Genomic DNA, 20392 nt, shown 5'->3' with positions numbered 1-20392 from the left:
GGCCTTGTTTAGGATGAGGATGTTCTCACCAAAGTAAGTGGAAGTCACTGCCCTTTAATGTTCCTTCAGTGTGGCCCACAAGCAAAAAATATAGCGTGTCCATAGTTCCACTAAGATTAAGGGCCTAGAAATTGATTTGTGATCATTGACTGTGCTTGGCCTTTAGTTTGAAGCCACAGTGGATATTTTCTTAGAGCTGTCATCTATCAGTAATAGCAGATTTTGTCATATTTCATATTCCTTTTCCTATCTTCCCTCCTCCCTACCTGTCTGTAATTTTCACAGCAAGTATTCTAAATATTATAGTATTGTGGAATATCACTCTTGCAAAAGAACTCAAATACCTGTAGTCTGCCCTCCGTTTTTGGAGAACTAAAAACAGGCAGAGGGACGTAGGAGCTAGCCCAAGGCCCTACAACCCAACCATAGCCAGAACACAGATCATCACCCTTCTCTGACCATGCGCTTTATCTCATTCCTTAACTCCCTTTGCAAGCAGATGCATCAGGAAACCACTTTTCCCTTATATGGCTGTATGCTTTCTGCTTCTTCCTTGACAGCAGAGTCTGGGTCAGTTCACAGTCTCTCCTTCCTCCTCTAACTGCCTTCCCCCACCATCTCAGTGTGTGTAAAAATGGGCCTTTCCTGAGAAGACCCATCTCCAGAGTTCTGAATGGTGTTAGGTTCACAGGTCATGCTATGATCATTGCTAACTTCTCAAGCATGAGGGTAAATCCCTGCTGTAGAGTTGCAGACTTTTCTCTTTCTATATACTGGTTTCTTCCATGTAGTACGGTGATGAGTATATAGCCAAGCAGGAAACTACTGGAAGCCAAAGTGTTAGGACTGATTAGTGGCTGCTTTGAGGTCCCTCTCTAGCAGAGATCTGTCCTGGATACAAAGAACACATTTCTAAAACTTGGTTCGAGCTAGTCCCAGTAGTGATGTTTAACATGGCTTGGGTGTAGCTCACTAGCTCACCACTCCTCCAGGCATACCTCTGGGAATGTTCATGGACTTCTCTGCTAAGGAGAATTCCATTGCCTATTACTCAGCTCTCCCAGTTGCTCTGCCTTCTAAGGACAACTTTCCTGGTTAGCTCTGTTTCTGGGCTTCCTCATATAGAGTCAGAGCAATGAGTAGAGACTGAAATTGAAGGACCAGAGGATGGAGAGGGTCAGAGTTCCACGTGAATGTTTGTAAACAGTGGCTGTACTTGTTTCTGGAAAGTTCAGTGCTTGTGTGAGAGAAGAAGAGATAGAAGCCAAAGGAGGTAGAAGGGAGAGAAGAGTCTTTGAAGGGCAGACTGGGGTGTAGGTGGGATGAAGAACAGAGGAGTTCTTGGAGGAGCACAGGCCAGCAAAAAGTAGAGAGAGGTGCATGGAAGACTTTGAAGATACCTTCCTGTGCATCAAGAATTTAGACTTTGGTACTTGGAAGCCTGGTTGTATCTGGATTTCTCTGACAGTTGAGTGGGTTTGGGAAATGCTTTGCAGGAGGTCCCAGTGATGCCCTGTTGGAGTCAGCATCTGTCACTGCTAGGTCACAGTGACAGGTCGAGGAGTGTCTGCCTAGTGTTCATGGCAAGACTGGTTCTATCCTCAGTATGTCATTGACTAGGTCTGGTGATGTGCACACCTCTTATCTTAGTCTGAGGAAGTTGAAGGGAGGAGAATCAGAAATGCAGGGTTATCCTTGACTATATAAGGAGTTGGATGCCAGCCCGAGCTGCACAAGACTGTCTCAAAACAAACAAAAAACCCCCAAAGCACAGAAATGTCATTCTGAGATTCAGTTGCTTGTTTCCTTTATACCCTATCTTCAAAAGCAGTTTGAGGTGATTTGGATTTAGCTTGAGAAATATGTTAGTTCATTCAGGTTTTGTGCTTACTATCAATAGAAAAGAAATTTGCTTTAAGGAAAAGATTGAATTTCTAGATCACATTTTAGTTACAGAAATATTCTTGGGGAAGGATACTTTAATTTTTGTTCTTTAAGAAATTGCTCTTTTGTACTGGTTTGAGGTGGGGGTGTTTGGCTTAGATAAAGACTGCTTTCTTCTGGCAGCCAGCCTCCTGGGGTCCAGTCGATCTGTGCACACTGCCTGTCTACCATTCATGTTCCATGATGACTCTTCTCTGAGAGACGAAAGGCCTGGAATCCTCAGACTGCTGGGACTTGCAGGTCTGTGCATGGAGCCCTTTGTGTTAGCTCTGGGGACATCAGGAACAGCACTTGTGCAGAAGAGTGGCCTTCAGAGAGCTCTGGCAATGCTTGATGATCCTGGGTCACAGGTGAGGACAGAAAGAGCATGTGTCCCGGGCCTTCTGATATGCTGCTGATCAGGGCTGCATAGCACAGACTTGTCAGTCTGCTTGCCGAGCCGTTAGGTGCCCTGACATTGTCTGATTTACACACACACACACACACACACACACACAAATATATACATAAAATATACAAAATACATGCATGTATTCATATGTGTGTGTATATACACATGTGTGTATATAAATACATATACATATGTGTGTATGTATGCATACATGTATTCATTTTGCAGTGCTGTGGATTGAACCCAGGGCTTTGCACATGCAAGGGAATCTCTCTGTCACTTTGCAATACACTCAACCTCTCTGTCCATATTGTTTGATCACCTTGACAACTTGTGTGAAGACAGGAAATACCAGCTCCTTTCTTACATTTGTAACAATATCCAGAGCAGATAGCCATTATACCTAGGTTTAAAAGATCCTGACAGTCTTTGGCTGTGGAAAGGCTCGTGATCAGTTCCTTCCCTCTCTACAGGCCACACATCCCCTTTGCAGGCTGACTTTTCAGACTGTTCGCCAGAGAAGCCCAAGGCACTCCTAATAGTACTGAACCCAATTCCTTAGCTGTGAGTGACTCCTAGATCAAAGTACCAAGATGCTCTAGTCTCTTGTGTGTGGTGCAGATGATATCTCTGTGTGCTGTTGCTGGGGAACCAGTGGATCATCTGCTGCCGCTGTGCAGAACTTGGTGATAACTAAGGGATCAAAGTTTGTCCTTTTAAGCAAGCAGGGAACTGGGCTGGAGAGATGGCTCAGTGGTTAAGAGCACTGACTGCTCTTCCAGAGGTCCTGAGTTCAATTTCCAGCAACTACACAACCATCTGTAATGAGATCTGATGCCCTCTTCTGATGTGTCTGAAGACAGTGACATTGTACTCACATATGTAAAAAAAAAAAAAAATCTAAAAACAAACAAAAGAAAGCAGGGAGGAAGGAAGGGTGGATGTGTGAAGCAGTATGTGTGAGTGCTTTCAGTTATTGTGTCGTACTTGCTTCCCCTTCAGACCCAAGCCCAGGGTACAGGATGTTATTATCATATTCACTTAGGGAGAATGGTACCCATTTCGGGAGGTGGATACCTTGCTTAGCATAACATAGTTGGTGGCTGTTGGCTTATGCTCTCTTTTCTATTATGGCTATGAGTTCAACACTAGAAGTTTCTCTCCAGTCTGATTGTGCAATAGCATATGATAAGTAATGTGTGAGTTTCTGGTAGTCACACTTACAAAGCAGGAACAGGTGAAGTTCATTTTAGCATGTTTTATTAACCCAGTATCTAAAAAAAAAAAAAAAGATTTAACCTGTATGGATCTGACCTACATCTTCAGGATATATGTCATGGTTGTGTAGCTCATTGTTCGTGTTGATTCCTAGCCTTCAGAGCAGGGGCTATCTTTGACTCATGCCTGCCTTTGGGACACCTCTCTTCCTACTGGCTTGCCTTGATGCTAAACAAGGCATCCATCTCCCTAAGTGGGAATGATATTGACATCCCATTCCCTGGACTTGAGTCTGAGGAGAAGAAAGTAAGAAAAGATAACTGAAGTCACTCACATATCCATCCTTCCTTCTTCCCTGCCTTAACCAGCCTTGATGTGGGGGGCTGTGCCTGGTCTTATTGTAGCTTGTTATGGCATATTTGATTGATGTTTCTGGAAGGCCTACTCCTTTCTGGGGGTGGGGGGAATCTGTAGTTGAGATGTAATATATAAGAGAAGAATAAATAAAAAGGATAAAAACCTACAAAAAATATCAGCAAGATACTTCATATTCTTTTTAATGTTGAGCCCTCGACTTTTACTGTATACATTAGCCAGGCCTGCCTCAAGTAATGTTGGTGTTTCAGCCTTGTGAGCTGGTAGTTTTTCTACACGATAGCATGACTTCAGAGTCTCTTGATAAGAGATGTATTTTACCTGGCTACCCAAGTAGCAGGGGGTCAACAGTTTGCCAGATAACTGATTTGCAAACACCTCAGCATGACTCAGTGCCAGGTAGTCTGCACATCTGTCACCTGAGGGAGATATTGAAATGTCTCCATCATGCTGGAGCCTTAGTCAATCACTGGGCAGTTTTATTCAGCTTCTCTGACTGTGCCTTACCCCCTTTCCATGGATTCTTGAATTTCACTTACTGTCTTTAGGGGAGTGCTGGTGTGGTTGGAAGGGTAAGGAATGTGCACACTGAGGGCCCTTTCTCTCCCTTGTTAGACACAGCTGCAGTTTCTGACTTATCTAGATGTGATCACGTATTAATGGCAGAGAAGGCGCCTGCCAGGAAAGGCAAGGTCAAGAAAACCAGCATATTTAGGGAGAACAGGATACTGTGTACTTAAGATGTGTTTTCCTCTGGTGGTTTGTTTAAAATATGTGTTTGCTGACAATCTAAAAGAGTTGGCCCTGCAGAACACAGCCCAAGGGTATGAAATCTCAGATACTCCAGAGGCCAAGCAGGTAGCCTGGGAGGAAGGCTAAGATCAAACTGGGTGGAATGGTCCTTGTTTTCATAAAAAAATGTTGTGGTTGCCTTACTTTGTGGGGTGGGACGGACATAAGACACTCTTGGTCTTTCTTTTTCTGTTGATAGGGAAATATTTTAAGAGAAAACCAGTGCATGCACCCATGATAAATGGCATCAGTATGGGGCCCTGGGGTTGGACAGATACCTGTAGACACTTTTTGACCATCTAGAAATGGCTGCTGCCTGGTTCCATACAGCTGTGACCCTTGAGGCTTAGCATTGCCACATCGTGCTGTTTTTACTGAAAAGCCACCCTGTAAAATTATAAGATCTTTGGCTTAATAATTAAGAAAAAATAGAAATAATTACAGATGGATATAAAGTGGCAAGTACCATTTCTTTAAGTGGTAACATTTTGGATAACTATAATACAGTGTCTAATTCAGGAAGCTGACATTGCTACAATATATCCACATTGTTCTATAAACTATATTATAGATCCTTTCCACCTGGATTTATTTGTTCTCATTTGTGTGTGTGTTGTCATGTGCAGTTTTATTATATGTACCATTTGTATAGTAACAGCTACAGTTAAAATATTTGGGAGCCAGGTATAGTGTACATGCCTGTAATCCCAACACATGGAAGTTAGAAGCAGGAGGATCAAGAGTTCAAATATAGCTTGGACTGTATAGCGAGTGCTAGCTTGGTGTGACTATGTTAGAGTCAAGTATGAGGGTGTATACACACACACACACACACACACACACACACACTTAAATTTTACGTTGTTTGTGCAAATAAACTAAAAACTCTGTTGAGGTCCACAGAACATGCGTGCCCTCTTGGTAAGACCTGATGAGTCTTGAATTTTCAACCTCTATTCTAGTCTATTTTTGTTTGTTTGCTTGCTTGTGTTTTTTTTTTGTCAGATAATATTCATACTACATAAAATTCACTATTTAACCATTTCCAAGTAGGCAATTGAGCATTTTCTAGCATATTGTCAAGTTGTGCAATCATTGACACTTTTTCCCCAGCATGTCCTAAGGAAGCCCCTTGCCCATCAGTATTTATCTCCCCCCCCTTCCTCTGGCGTCCACCATCATCTACTTTCAGTCTCTATGGGTTGTCTGCTCCTAACGTTTGTGTAAATGAAATCACATAATAATATTTTTTTTGGTTTGTTTTTTGCTGGATGCTGTCATCTTACCAAAGAAGAGATTTGAGACCAGAGAGGGAAAATGACGTTTCCGTGATTATATGGTGGAGGAAAGGCTGTCTGTACTCACCCCTTTGTGCCACAGCTATCAACCTCTCTCCATTCTGTCGCCAGTATGATGATCGTGGTCATGATTGCTTTTAGGGAGGTTTGAACAAACATGCTTAGCAGTAAGGTACTTCCTGTTGTGTGGAAGTTCTTTAGTTTACTATGGATATGGGAATTGTAAATCAGGAAACAAGCTGTGTGGTTCAGGACAATATATTTTTGTTAGATACCTACTGTGTGCCAGGCTCAGGACCAACAGGTGCATGTTAGATGAGGTGCTGGCCATTACGGGAAAACCCAATTAGGAAAATAGGCAGATGAAGCATGGTGTTTGGATGTTGATATAAATACTGTGATAGTGGGTAAGGACACCAGGCCCAGGCCAGTGTGGAGGAAGTATGAGGGTTTGAAGGAAACTAGTGGGCAATGAGCTAGCAGAAAAAGGGTTAGACTTCAATAATGGGGTCTATAGCGCCACACTGTAAGCTCATTAATGGTGACAGAGGGTAATGGGGGATATGAAGATGTGATTCCTGGGGTGAGTTTACCAGCTACCCCAGTCCATATCTGAACTTCTCAAATGGTGTATGGTGGAATGGAGGCACAGTAGGAGAAGCCCAATTTGATAACCAAGTCTCCATGGGGATCCCAGTCTGTGCAGTTAGGGTATACCATGGAGGATGTACATGGGAGCGCTATCTAGGTAGTGACAGAATTGAAGAGTCACAGCTAAAGGCACCAGAAGACTCATCCCAGAAACCATAATGAAGCCATGCCATGGAACATGTTCAGAGAGCCCTCAGCTATGTTCCACTCACCCAGTTACAAGTCTGGCTCATACTGAGCACATGTTATGAGCCAGGAACTGTTGTGGTCCTGGGGTTATTGAAATGAACATGTCAGATAAGGTCCTTGCTGTTTTGAAGGAGATAACTATGATAATAGTGGATCCTGGTAGGTTCTATTTGGAAAGGAGCCTTTGCTGCTGAGAGTAAGGTTTGGGAGTCGGAACTGGCCTTGATCAGGAGGTAAGGTTTCCTCCGAGCTCTTAATGCTGAGAATGTCCCATCCTTGGCAAAAGATAGGAAAGGTGGTTTTGCTCTTTATTTTATTTTTTATGCAGTAGACATAGCAAATTCTATTATTACTAAATGTAAATAACATTAAGGTATATGGAGCAGGTAGTCTCTGGCCATTTATCGTGTGCTTGGCTTTGTCGAGATGTTCTCAAGGTATCTGGAAGTTTGGTCCGAAACATACAGTCTTAGGGTGGGGAGCAGGGAAGAAACTATCAGCTTAGGGGAAGGGAACATGCATATCCAAGTAGAAGAAAAAGCATAAAGTTACTCTGAATCATTTTAAAGCAGGTGTGCTTTTATAATTTTTTTAAAGGGAAGCTAAGATTATTATTATTTTTTTGCTAGTTTCCAGCTATTTCTGTTGCATTTTATGAATATTGTGTCATACAGAGGCCTTGGAAACATTCATTTTTTCCTCCTACTGAATTTGTGGAGTAGGTGGGAGAGTTTAAAAAAGTCTTCAAAGACCCAGTTCCTCTGCCAGTGGGAGCGGGAAGAAGAGGTTGCACTGGCACTGGGACTGAGTGGAGCGAGCCACACTAGTGTGGAGCCTGTGGAAACCTCATGGAGTTCAAGCCCTCAGGGTGTTGGTGTCAGTGATAGCCCCTGTGATCCCAGAAATCCCTTCTGAGGTTCAAAAGGGGTTAATTTTGCAAGTTGTAAAGTGATCTTAAGTAGGATAACAGATGCATTGATAGGAAAGCAAACCGGAAGAATCGAGTATTGGGATTTGTTTCCTTCCCAACCTTATTGGTTGGCCGTTTCTCTCTTGAGCTCTGGATTTGTTGCTGGTAGGAGAGAGAAGTCTGCTGTGAACTTGGGAAGTGAGTCAGGCCTTGTATTAAGAACAGAAAGAGAACAGCCCAGTCTGTCTGTCTGGCATGACATTTGGAGAATATTTTGACAGAAACCAGAATTTTGAGGTACTGTATTGGGATACATGACTTGCCATCAAACTTGGAACTTGAAGACAACAAGCAACATCAATAAAAAGGCAAAGCAGAATGGGGCAGATCCTTGTCCATCCATGGGCTGGGGCAAAATTCAACATGAAAGTGGAAGTGATCTGTGCTGTGGAGGAGATGCCCATAGGTTTGTTTCTGAGGCCATTGGGCATGAGGGCTCCCCTTGGGCTGGAATGGGTTGGAGGTCCTGGTTGACATTTGGTAGGAATGAGGGTAGCTGAGATAGATTTACAGCAGCTACTCCATGGTCTTGAGATGGAACAGAGAAGAGGCCACAGCTGGGGAAGGTGAGGGCTCAAGGTCTTTAGCAGGGCCTGAAACAAAAACTACCATGTCTTTTAAAGCACTGGACCAGAGAAGTGTCTTGTTTTAGGCCAGGGTATGTTAGAACTGTAGGAAAAGGAAGGAATCATTTGAAAATTGAGGGCTCCCAGAAGGGGCAGAAGTTCCTTGGCTTTTCCCAAACTTGCCGCCACCCTGTACCCCACCATATACCCTTCTAAACTTGATTTCTAACTCAAGCAGAGGTTACTTAGGTTGGAGTGGGATCCTGGGAGAGTCTCTGTTTTGATGGAGGATAGTGAGGCTTGTTGCTTGACCTATTGTTCATGAAGGTTGACCTTGGCTAGCTGTGGATTTCTTGGGATCCTGGGAGTGTCTCCTTGTTTTGTTGGAGGAGAGTGAGGGTCAGTGCTTGGCCTATTGTTCAAGAAGGTTGACCTTGGCTAGTTGTGGATTTCTGTGGCGTTGGATCTCTGAAGGTCACCTGCTAGCACCTGGTGATGTGAGGAAGTGGTCTCTCCAGGCTGGTCCATTCAGCAAAGCAGCTTGCTCCAATCCATCATCTTTGTGACACATACATTTACTTTGCCATTTTTGGCTTTGGGATGGCTCAAGCCATTACATGACCACAAAGTGGAAATCTGCAAAGAGAAGTACTCAGCTGGCTTGGCAGATCGCCACACATTACACTCATCTGCAGTGCTTGCCCTCTGATGGGCAGGAGGGACCTGGGCAGAATGCTTATGTCCTGAATCGGTTCCTCGAAGGCCACTTGATGTCTGGAGAGGTACAGATCCTTTGTCCTGCTGGAGGGGGACCTGCACAGGTATGTAGGGATGCAGGTCTGCTGTTGGATCTAAGCAGCCCTTGTTTCAACTGGGAGCTCGCAGACTGGGTGTGTGCTGCTGAAGAGAGGGAGGCCTGCCTCACGTACCTGGCTTCCTTCCGTTCTTACTTCCTTCGTTCTGTCTTCTACTTGATGGAGTTAAGTAAGCAATGGCTGTCATCATGGAGCAGAAATGAGATGGACATGCTGAGAATGAATGAATCTCCTATAGGCAGTATTCTTGGTGCTTTCCTGGAAGATACTTAATTAATAACCTTGAAGAGATTATTCTGGAGCTTCTGCGCTCTTGGGTAAAATATATCCATCCCCAGCTGGGTGTGGAATCTGTGCTTCCCATAAAGTGGGAGGTCTTGGACTGTCAAACCAAAAATAAAAATTATTTTTGTTATAGTTTCTTAAGTTCTCCAGGTGATTTTCATTTTCAGCCAGATTTTAAAAACAAAAAACAAAAAACTGTCAAACAGCTGAGGCTCCAGTGAAATTCTGTCCACCATTCGGTGGACAGTGTCTTGTTCTCTCATACTGGCCTTAGCCTATGTACATGCTGTGCTGTGTACCAGGTTCCTGCAAATATTGAGTTACATAATGCAAGACAAGTGTTGAGGTTTTGTTTGTTTGTTCTGGTTGTTTTTCTTTGTGTGAATTGTTGTTGTTTAAGATCAAGAAGATAATAAAAGACCTGGACAAAGCTAAAATAAATGGCTTTTCAAATGTCCTTGCTTTTGCCTACATTGTCCCATGGTCTGGGATGTGTATCTTCTCTTTTTGGGCCCCTCCCACCCAGGCTTTGGAATTTCCCCAGTCTTCTATTCATGCTAGGAAGAAGTCTCTGCTTCTGCTGCACTAGGTGCTCCTGCTCAGGCCTCCTGCATCTTCTGAGCATACCCATTCAGAGTGTCTGTCTAGACACGGCCTTTTTCTCAGGACAGCTCAAGGGCTGTGCTGACTTTGTATCTCTGTCGCCTCACGCTGTCTGGTATGGAATAGAACTCAGTGAACAAATCAATAAATTCTTTGAGAGAATGATATAAATAACTCTTACCACCTTAAAGCTGATTCCTGCTAATGCATTACAGTGCTGGCATCTCCATACATAAGCATTCATAGTTGTCGCCTTTTTGTTTTTCTGTGAATGTGCTAGAGATAAAACCTAAAGCCCTCCACATGCTAGGCAAGTGCATCTCCAGTCCTTAGGTTTCTCTTTAAAAATTTATTTTTATTTATGAGTTTGCCTGCATGTGTATATGTGTGCCACATTCACTAAGTATCTGTGGAGGCCAGATGAGGGTCTCTGTTCCCCTGGAACAGAGTTACAGATGGTTTAAGCTGTCATGTGGGTGCTGGGAATTGACCCAGGTTCTCTACAAAAGTAGAGACAAATGAGGACTCTGAGTAACGAAAGTCACAGTTTTCTGTGTAGAGAAAACACAGAATCCTGGGGTTTGAACTTATGAAGGGTGACTGCTGTTTACTACCAGATCATCATGGTCTGACAAGAATGTTGGCTGTGTTCACAGATATAACTGTGGGCTTTTTTCCCCAAATAATGATTTAAAGGCTTATTATTTATGAATAAATGCCTAGGCCATAAGCTAGGTCTGTTTCCCAACTAGCTTGTAATTTATATTAACCCATTTTTATTATTCTGTGCCTGCTACATGGGTAGTTACCACTCCCCAGTTTCATACGTATGGTCAGACTTTCTGAGTTTGGTTGGGGAATTGTTCTGCCTGCATATTTCTCAGGGTTCCTCTCTCTCTGCAGGATGTCCCACCTTCTAATCCTGCCTCAGTTTATTGTCCATCAGATGTTTACTGACAGGTGATGCTTTCACACAGTTAACAGATTATCCCTAATACAGATTTGTGATCTGTTTGTCTTTTAAAGAGAAGCCAAAAGTGTGAACTTTATCATCATCAGCAGCAGCAGCATAATCATCATCATCATCTTAATTTATTGTGTGTGTGTGTGTGTGTGTGTGTGTGTGTGTGTGTCCGTCCACATAGGGGTCAGAGGACAGCATTTGAGAGTGAGTTTTCTATTGCACTGTGGGTTCTGGAGATTGAACTTGGTTTCTCAGGCTTGTGTGGTGAGAATTTTTTCAGGCCTAAGATGCCTGAGCTTTTCCTGAGTTTTAACTTCAGCCTCCGGGTACCAGGATATAGGAAGCAGGCACAGTGTTGTGTCTTTTCGATTTCAGTTTGTAACCCAGTTGCAGATGATGTCTGGAGCATCCTTGTGCCCGAGATTCTGTCACTGCCCTGGGAACTGTTTACTGAACTGAAGACTATTGGCCTATGGTGGGAGATGAGGCTGAGCCAGAGATTTAGGCTGGAAGAGAAGTGTGAGGGGTTTGGGCCTGAGGGGTTGCCCAGCAGTTGGGTTGAGATGAGCCTGCTGAGGTAAGAAAGACCAGCATGTTTGTGGCTTACTCAGAATGTTTTATGTGTTGTTTCAGGAGTTGGCATCTGTTGGAAGACTCTGAGATTCTCTCTGCCCAGAACTCCAGGACCAATGCATCTTCCCACCACCTTAAAACACTGGTGAATACATGTTTTTTGTTTTTTTTTTTCTTTTTTCTATTGCAGGGAAGGGAAATATTGACTACGCACTGTGATTTGCAGATAGTATGTTCATTTTTTTTTCCCATGGAAGAAAGCCTATAGGCTGGTGTGTTAGCTACTTTTCTATTCTCTGATAAAACACTGTGAGCAAGGCAGTTTCTAGAAGGGAGGCGGGGCTTATAATTCCAGAAGAATAAGAGTACATCATGGCAGGAAATTATGGCAGCAGGTGGCAGGCACAGTAGCAGGAACAGCTGGGAGCTCCCACTACCAACTAGAAACAGAGAGAGTGAACTGGGAATGGCATGCAGCTTTGAAACTTCAAAGACTGCCCACATTGACATATTTCCTGGAGCAAAGTCACAGTTCTTAAACCTGTCCACTCAGTATCACCAGCTGGGGTCCAAGTATTCAAACATCCAAGCCTATGGGAGACACTCATTCAAACTGATGCAGCTGAGTTTAGGCATATCTAGGGTCTGCCAAGTTTACTGTGGGATCTAGAATAATTGTGTGATTTCTGGGATTCCAAATAGCAAAGTCTATCTTGAATTGTTTACACTTTGGGGTTGCTTGCTTAGAAGACTAAAGGAGATAATACATGTGAAAATACTTCAGAGAGAGGAGGTGTTAGGTAGATACAGTATAACACTGTGGGCTTCTGAGATACCCTACAGCTCACTTCTCTCTCACACACTTTACCTTAATTACGTAGCCTTTTCTAGAGTCCCAGAAATAGCTTGAAGAGACAGCTGCTACAGGCAGGTCACCGAGGCCAAGGCTAGATGGAGTCTTCCTGGCTTGCTTTGTGATGCTCAAGTCCTTCTTTACCTGCTTTCCCAAGAGACAAGTCTGTCATGTCTGAGTTAGCTAGAACATTAAAATTATCCTTCTGTATGTACAGGTTGGTGACACGAGTTTTGAATTCCTGTTTTCTGAGCCCTCTAGGGTGGTTGTGTAAGATGTTTGCATTTTCTTTTTAAGTTTGTTACTACCACTCTAGCTCTGTTTTATTTTCCGTGTGTGTGTTTGTGTATGTGTGTGTGTAAATAAAAATTGTTCTTTCCTTTTTAGTTGAAAATATTTTTTCATACAAAATATTGTGATTTTATTTCCCCTTCCCCCCAACTCCTCAACTCCTCACAGATCTACCCAAATCCATACCCTCCTCTCATCAGAAAACAACCAAGCATCTAAAAAAAAAAAAACAGTAAAATAACAACAACAAAGAAATCAAACCAGAATAGGAACAAATGAAAAAATAGCCAAAGAAAAAGCACAAGAAAGTCATACAGACATAGACACACACACATTTCGCGCACAGAAATTTTATAAAGACACAAAGTTGGAAACCATAATGTATAAGCAAAAGACCTATAAAGGTTTTAAAAACAAAATAGCTCAGACAAAGCATTATGAGACAAAAACTTTCCAAAAATCTCATTGAATTCACTTTGTCTTGGCTATCTATTGCTGGGCAAAGGGCCTGCCCTTAAGTATGGTTTATATACACAGTGAGACTCAGTTGGAGATAACTAATTTTTCCTTTGCATAACTCTGTGTGTGGTTTGTTTGTTTGTTTGTTTAATTTTTTTAAAGGTGAATGGATTGCATTTCCCAATTACCTTTATGTTTATTTGTGATCACATCATTTTGTGTACCACAAATATTCTTTGGGAGAAACTTGTTCATTGCAGTAGGCAAATGACCTGCCCCCATAGCAACCGAGAGAAGTAAAAACATACCCATAGCAACCTTGTGCACAGTGCTCAATTGGGAATGGTTACACAGGTGATAGCTAGTGCACATTGGAGGTGTCCTGTAAACTCCTGAGGACAAGGACCACAGGAGCCAGGGAAGCTGTGTGATCCATACATTTGATTTTGACCACTTCGTAAAGAAAATCTGACCTGTTTAATGTTACTGCCTGGTCAGCTTCCATCACGTAGATCAGGTACCCCTGTGACCCAGTCAGACAGCTAACTTCTAATGACACAACCACAGGAGGAGCTGGATGGGTGCTATGGTTGGAAGAGAGAACATTTAGTTGGGACAATCAGGCCTAGGGCTAGGGACCCAACTCACCCACAGAGACTGATATCTTAGGTTGTTCTCAGAGAATGTTGGGTATTCTGGGTCCCATCTTGAATCTCATCAGGTAGAAAGGGAACTGTAGTGGAGTCTTCAGGGAAGCAGGTGGACATTTAATCTATCCGGCAAGCATGTGTTTATGAATACTCTATGTAAAGTCGTTGTTCTGGACACTGGGGATTTCCTGTTCACAAGGCAGGCTGTGTGTCTACTTCTCCCTGGAGCTTAGGCTTGAGCAGTGACTGAAGATAAGAACATGAACTCCAAGGGGGCTGAGAACGCTGCTTATCTCTCCCTGTATCTTGCTGCTGTATCTCCACTTTTTTTTTTATTGGTATCTCCACTTCTTAATGTATATGAGTCTTCATGCACACTAGAAGAGAGAATCAGCTTCCATTACAGATGGTTGTGAGCCACCATGTGGGTGCTGGGAATTGAACTCAGGACCTCTGGAAGAGCACCCAGTGCTCTTAACCACTGAGCCATCTCTTCAGCCCCCTATCTCCACTTCTTAGACTCCTTGAACCTGATGGATCTTAACTATGAATGTGGTTATGAATGGAGCAAACAGATACGCCAAGTGGAAACTATAATTTCTGGGAATAATAAATGCTATGAAAGAAATAAAAGTGAGAAAGCCGGAGAAAGAGAGTGAGTGAGGGAAAATGGGAAGGGAAGAGAGAGACTGATTTCCTAATAGAGACCTGAATGGAGGAAAGGAATCTGGGAGGGTGGGCCACAGGGAACAGCATAGGAAAGGCAAAGCCTTTGATGCAGGCTGCACTGGCATGGTGGAGGAACAGGAAGTCTGCCAGTCTGGCTGGACGTGGAGGTGGTTTAGGGAGGGAGGGATGTGAAATGAGATGGTAGTGTAGGCAGGAATCGCACTGTGTAGGCCATGGTGGGGGTTTTACTCTGTCCGAGTGATTGGATTGTACTGGAGAAGCCTGAGGAGAGTAGTTGATGTGGTCCTCTACCGTAAAACCGTTCTTTTGGATCCTGAGTGGATAACAGAAACGAGGGCAATAGGACACTTGGGGTAACTTCTGAGAGAACTTGTCAGTTGCCAGGTGATGGGTAGAGGTGTGGGCTGGACCACAGAGTGATGGTAAGTGGTAAGGTTCAGGTATGTTTGGAAGATAGAGTCTGCAGGTCAGTGTGGGATACAAGCAAAGAGAAGAGTCAGAGCCGAGCTAGGTTTTTTGGATGGGTAAATGATGCCACCATCATTTTGATGGGGAACAAAGAGGGACCCTGAAATTTTGATATCAAGGCTGGAGGTATAGCTCTGTTGATAAGAGTACTTCTGATGGGCACAAAATTCTGAGTTTCTCAGCACCATATAAACTTAATACTAGCACTCAGTGTGTGAAGGCACAAGGACATAAGTTCAAGGTTGACCTCAGCTGTGTAGTGGGCTTGAGGCCAGTTTGGACTATATGACCCTCAGAAAAACATTTCGTTTGAGCCATATTAATTTTGAGATGCCCACTCACTATTATCACAGAGATAGAATAGTGCTTCCTGAGGATGGAAATGGTTATCTGTGAGGTTTATAAGCTCTGGATGGTATTTAAAGCTAAGACTGTATAAGGCCATGTATAGGATTTTGACAGAGAAGAGAAAAAGACAAAGGGTATTTTTTTCTGGATAACATCTAGGAAGTAAATTAAGGTCTGGTGAGATGGCTCAGAATATAAAGGCAGTGACTGCCAAGCTTGACAACTGGAGACCGATTCTCAGGACCCACATGGTGGAAGGAGAGAACCAACACCCTTAAGTTCTCCTCTGTCTACTTCTGCTGTGACATGTGCACATGCATATTATATACGTGCATACATATGCTACATACATGTAATGAAGAATTTTTTAAAGAAGTGAACTAAGGACATAGGCAAGAGAACATGATTTGATTCTTCTTTGGTCTGAACTGTACAAAGGAGATAAAGATAAATGAAAAGTGTTACAAAGCCTTATCTTTTATAGAAAGTTAAAACACCGTGATTTCTCCAAATCAAGAAAATTCATTCTAGATTTGCACAATTTAAAATCTGTTTGCTGGGAAAACTTACAAGCTGCATTTGTGCACTTGGCACATGATTGTGCTTTTGGCTGGCAAGCAAAAGGGCAGCATCCCTTGCCAATAACCTGTAAACAGCATTGTTTTTCATATGGGCTGGAGCTTTGACAACCTGCACTTGTGGCTGACTTAAATTTACTCCCCATCCCAGTTGAGGTTTGGTCTTGTGTGTATTAAATGCGGGCTCCCAAGACCTGGAGTCCGCCTGTAGACCAAGTGAGGCTATATGACCCTGTCCCCAAGTTATTTCTGATTGGTAAATAAAGATGCCAACAGCCAGTAGCTGGGCAGAAGAGACATAGGTAGAGTTTAGGATTCTTGGGCTTGAGGTTGGAGGAGAACAATGGAGGGACAGGATGAAGGAGGAGTGGAGGAGAAGCTGACATGGGTTAGGTGAGAACGTGGGAGAGGGCTGGCCAATTGGAGTGAAGAGCAGCCCAGATAAAACATAGTAAGTAGGAGGCTGGAGAGATGGCTTAGTGGTTAAGAGCACTGACTGCCCTTCCAGAGATCCTGAGTTCAATTTCCAGCACGCACATGGTAGCTCACCATCATCTGTAATGGGATCTGATACCCTCTTCTCGTGTATCTGAAGATAGAGTGTACTCAAATACGTAAATACATCTTTAAAAGAGAACCCCCAAAATATAGTAAATAATAACTCAGGGTTATTAATAAAAAATACATTTTATTTATTTATTTTTATGGATATTTTATTTACATTCTAAATGTTACTCCCTTTCCCCATTACCCCCTTTCCCCATTTCCCCCTTTCCCAGATACCCACTATCCATCTTCCCTCCTGCTTCTATGAGGGTGTGCCCCTACCCACCCACCTACTCCTACCTCCCCGCCCTCAAATTCCCCCACACTGGAACATCCAATCTTCATGGGACCAAGGACTTCCTCTCCCACCTATGCCTGTCAAGGCCATCCTCCCTTACATATATAGCTGGAGCCATGGGTCCCTCTCTGTGTGCTCCCAGGCTGGTGGTTTAGACCCTGGGAGCTCTGGTTGGTTGGTTTTGTTGCTCTCCCCTTGGGGCCGCAAACCCCTTCAGCTGCTTCAGTTTTCTCTCTCACTGCTCCATTGGGAACTCCTTGATCAGTTCAATGGCTAGCTGTGAGCATCTGCCTCTGTATATGTTAGGCTCTGGCAGACCTCTAAGGAGACAGCTAGATCAGGATCCTGTCAGCATGCACTTCCTGATGTCCACATCAGCATCTACCTTTAGTGACTGCACATGGGATGGATACCCAGGTGGGGCAGTCTCTGGACAGCCCCTCCTTCAGTTTCACAATGGAGTATTACTCAGCTGTTAAAAATAATGAATTCATGAAATTCTTAGGCAAATGGTTGGAACTAGAAAATATCATCCTGAGTGAGGTAACCCAATTACAAAAGAACACACATGGTATGCACTCACTGATAAGTGGATATTAGCCCAAAAGCTCACAGTACCCAAGATACAACTCACAGACCACGTGAAGCTCATGAAGAAGGAAAACCAAAGTATGGGTTCCTCGGTCCTTCTTAGAAGAAGTAACAAAATATGGGAGCAAATATGGAGACAATGTGTGGAACAGAAAAATAAATTTTAATAGCATAGAGGGTAGATGTCTGCCCAGTTCTTATGCTGTTTAAAGGTTATTGTAAATATAAAGATTGTGTGTGTGTTTTATCCAGGAACTAAATGGTCAAAGGTAGAATAGAAACCCCTGGATTGGAATTAAAAATTTCTACAACACATACCCTTCAGATTTCTTTTCTCACCATGATTATGTTATCCAAGAGTGATTAACTGAAGGCCCACTGTGTGTGAAACATGTCTGAAAATTAGTTAATTTCCACAGAAAGATATGATAAAATTCTATGAAAAGGTGTTGGAGAGGTGGCTCAAGTCCAGTGCCAGGGGAATCTGACACCTCTGGCCTCTTAATGCACCCACACACCTGCACAGGTCCACATACGGACACCTGTACACATGATTAAAAATAAATATCCAGCGAAGAAGGGTGAAGGGCAGCAAAAGACCACAGTAATATTTAGGGCATCCTCAAAATGTTCCAGCATAGAGTGCAGAATTAATATAACTGCAAAGCATATGTGTGGAGGTTATTCTTCATCCATATCCCCCAAACCCCAAGGACTCATGGGAGAGAACCAGTTTTGAATCTCATACATTTTCATCTTATTTCTGTGATTCTGGCATGAAGTGCAGCTGCTCTGTGCTGGTTTCATTCATCATTTCCTGTGACTCACGCACAAAGCTTCCTCTGGATCTCACTGGTCTCCTTAGTTTACCTATTTCAGGATACCTGAATGTTTCTTTTGATTTTCTCCAACTTCCAAGGACCTTTCTTGACCCTTTGCTAACATATCTATTTTAAAGCCTGTCTGTCTCCTCCCTCTGGCTTCAGGATAGCCCTAGCCGAACCTCAAGGCTCCTGAAGATCTCCAGGGTTTCTTCTCCCTGTCTACCTGGCCTCCTCAGCCCTGTGTGGCAAAGATGCCTTAATAGAAAGTCTTTGAGTGCAGAGTGATAACAGCATTCCAGAGTGGGTTGGTTTAATCCCAGGCACCTGACTTGTTTGGGCATGTGCTTGAAGATGCCAGGCTTTTAGGGAAAATATTCAGAATAAGCCTCTGGTACACCCAGTCTCTGAACATGTGTGAGGCCTCGTGACATGCTTCCTTTGACAGTGGTTATGGCCACCAAAGGCTTCAGTGACTTTTATGGTACCAACCTTGTCTTTCGTGTCTTCTGTTCTCCCAGAGTAGAAACATAATGAAAACGTAACCCAGACAACTTACCTAACAGTTGCTGGGGAGGATCTCGGCTTTGTTTCCTTCTTTAGTAAGTGATCCTCGGAATTAAAACGAATGGGACCTTCTCCTGGCCCTGGAAATGAAGAGTAATAGAGCATGTGGGACAGTAGAGTCTGGACAGTAAGGTGGCTTAGCTGGTGGAAGCACTTGAAGTGTAAGTCTGACAGCCTGAGCCTGATCCCTGGAACTCACTCAAAGATGGAAGGCGAGAACCAACTCTACAGTTTTCCTCAGACCTCCACACACATGCCCCGTGTGTATATCATATGTATATGCAAACTAATTTTCTGAAAAATGTGTTATAAAGGACATCGTCCTCAAGGGTTTTTTGTTTGTTTGTTTGTTTGTTTGTTTGTTTTGTTTTGTGTTTGCTTGCTTTTTTGGGAAGTCGAAAGAGAGGCTCAGAGCGTCAGACTTCCAGAACATTTAAGGATGAAGGTTCCGGTAGTGAAGGCAGCGGTGTGGGGAGGGGGCTAACCTTTCTTTCACTGTGTTCTCCTTGGTGCTTCGTGGTTTTCGCACGACTTACCATGTTTACACAGGACCAGGGTAGCATCTCTTCATTTTCATTATCTATTACGCTCTCTTATCTCCTGCTCTGTAACCGTTCTTGCTCAGTTTATAGTGATTGACGTCATTGCCTGTTCACAGTGCCTGTTGTCTTTGCTAGGTCTTCAAGTTTATTATTGATCTGTCACAAGGGTTGGTGACTTAGGTTTCAAAGTTTTGCATGTATGGGGTATGACATTCAGGCCAGTTTCTTCCCTTCCTCTGCTCCTGATTTCTGAAAAGATATTAGGGTATTTTTAATGAACATTTTATTTAACTGCTTTAGGCAACTAAGGATTTTAGGCGTGGTTTAGTTGCCATAATCTGGCTCACAGATAAGACTATTTCAAGTGAATTTCACCACACCCTTTAGAGTGAAATCTTAATTTTTAAAAATAGATTAACTTATTTTGTATGTATGAGTGGTTTCCCTGCATGTATGTCTGTGCACTATGTGTGTCCCTGGTGCCTATTGGAGGTCAGAAGAGGACATAGGATCCCCTGGAACTGGAGTTACAGGTGTTGTAAGGTACCATGTGGATGCTGGGAACTGAATCCAGGTCCTCTGAAAGAGCGTCAGATGGAGAGTGGAATCTTTCCCGCTGTGGAACACACAGATCTGGAATCTATCGCAGTTGCTGGTTTCTAATCTCAGAGTTCAGATAGATTAAAATACAATCCAAACTCGTTCTTGTCTTAAAAATCTGTCAGGCTTGGAGAGATGGCTCAGAGATGGTCAGAAGCACTTGCCGTATGACCACCAGATCCTAAGCTGACATCCCGGAACCCATGGAACAAGCTTGTGTGGTCTCACGTGTACATGCAGCTACACTGTTGGGGTCAGAGACAGGAGGACCATTGGGGCTTGATGGTACCAGAGTAGCTGAAGAAACACACGTATCAGATTGAGGAGAGATCCCATTTCAAATGAATTCGATGGAGAGTGATAGAAGATGGTACCTGATCCTATTCTCGGCCTTCGTTGTACCCATATGTGCATGCACCTGCATACATGTGTGCAGATGACACTCATTCTCTCCCC

At 43.3% G+C, this 20392-nt stretch overlaps 1 protein-coding gene across 17 annotated transcripts in view; it reads left to right on the top strand.

The window, feature by feature from the left end:
- Sorbs1 (sorbin and SH3 domain containing 1) overlaps window positions 1-20392 on the top strand; it is a 221586-nt gene that overhangs the window by 49896 nt on the left and 151298 nt on the right. For all 17 annotated transcript variants that reach the window (XM_028772886.1, XM_028772843.1, XM_028772869.1 and 14 more), the window contains exon 2: window positions 11695-11779. The gene's annotated coding sequence lies outside the window, so the exon portion shown is untranslated. The remainder of the gene's footprint in view (window positions 1-11694; window positions 11780-20392) is intronic.

The sequence above is a fragment of the Grammomys surdaster genome, unplaced genomic scaffold (genome assembly GCF_004785775.1).
Source record: "Grammomys surdaster isolate TR1022 unplaced genomic scaffold, NIH_TR_1.0 66, whole genome shotgun sequence".
Classification (NCBI taxonomy): domain Eukaryota; kingdom Metazoa; phylum Chordata; class Mammalia; order Rodentia; family Muridae; genus Grammomys; species Grammomys surdaster.
Note: the sequence above shows the minus strand (reverse complement) of the source record. Positions and strands in the feature narration are given on the sequence as shown.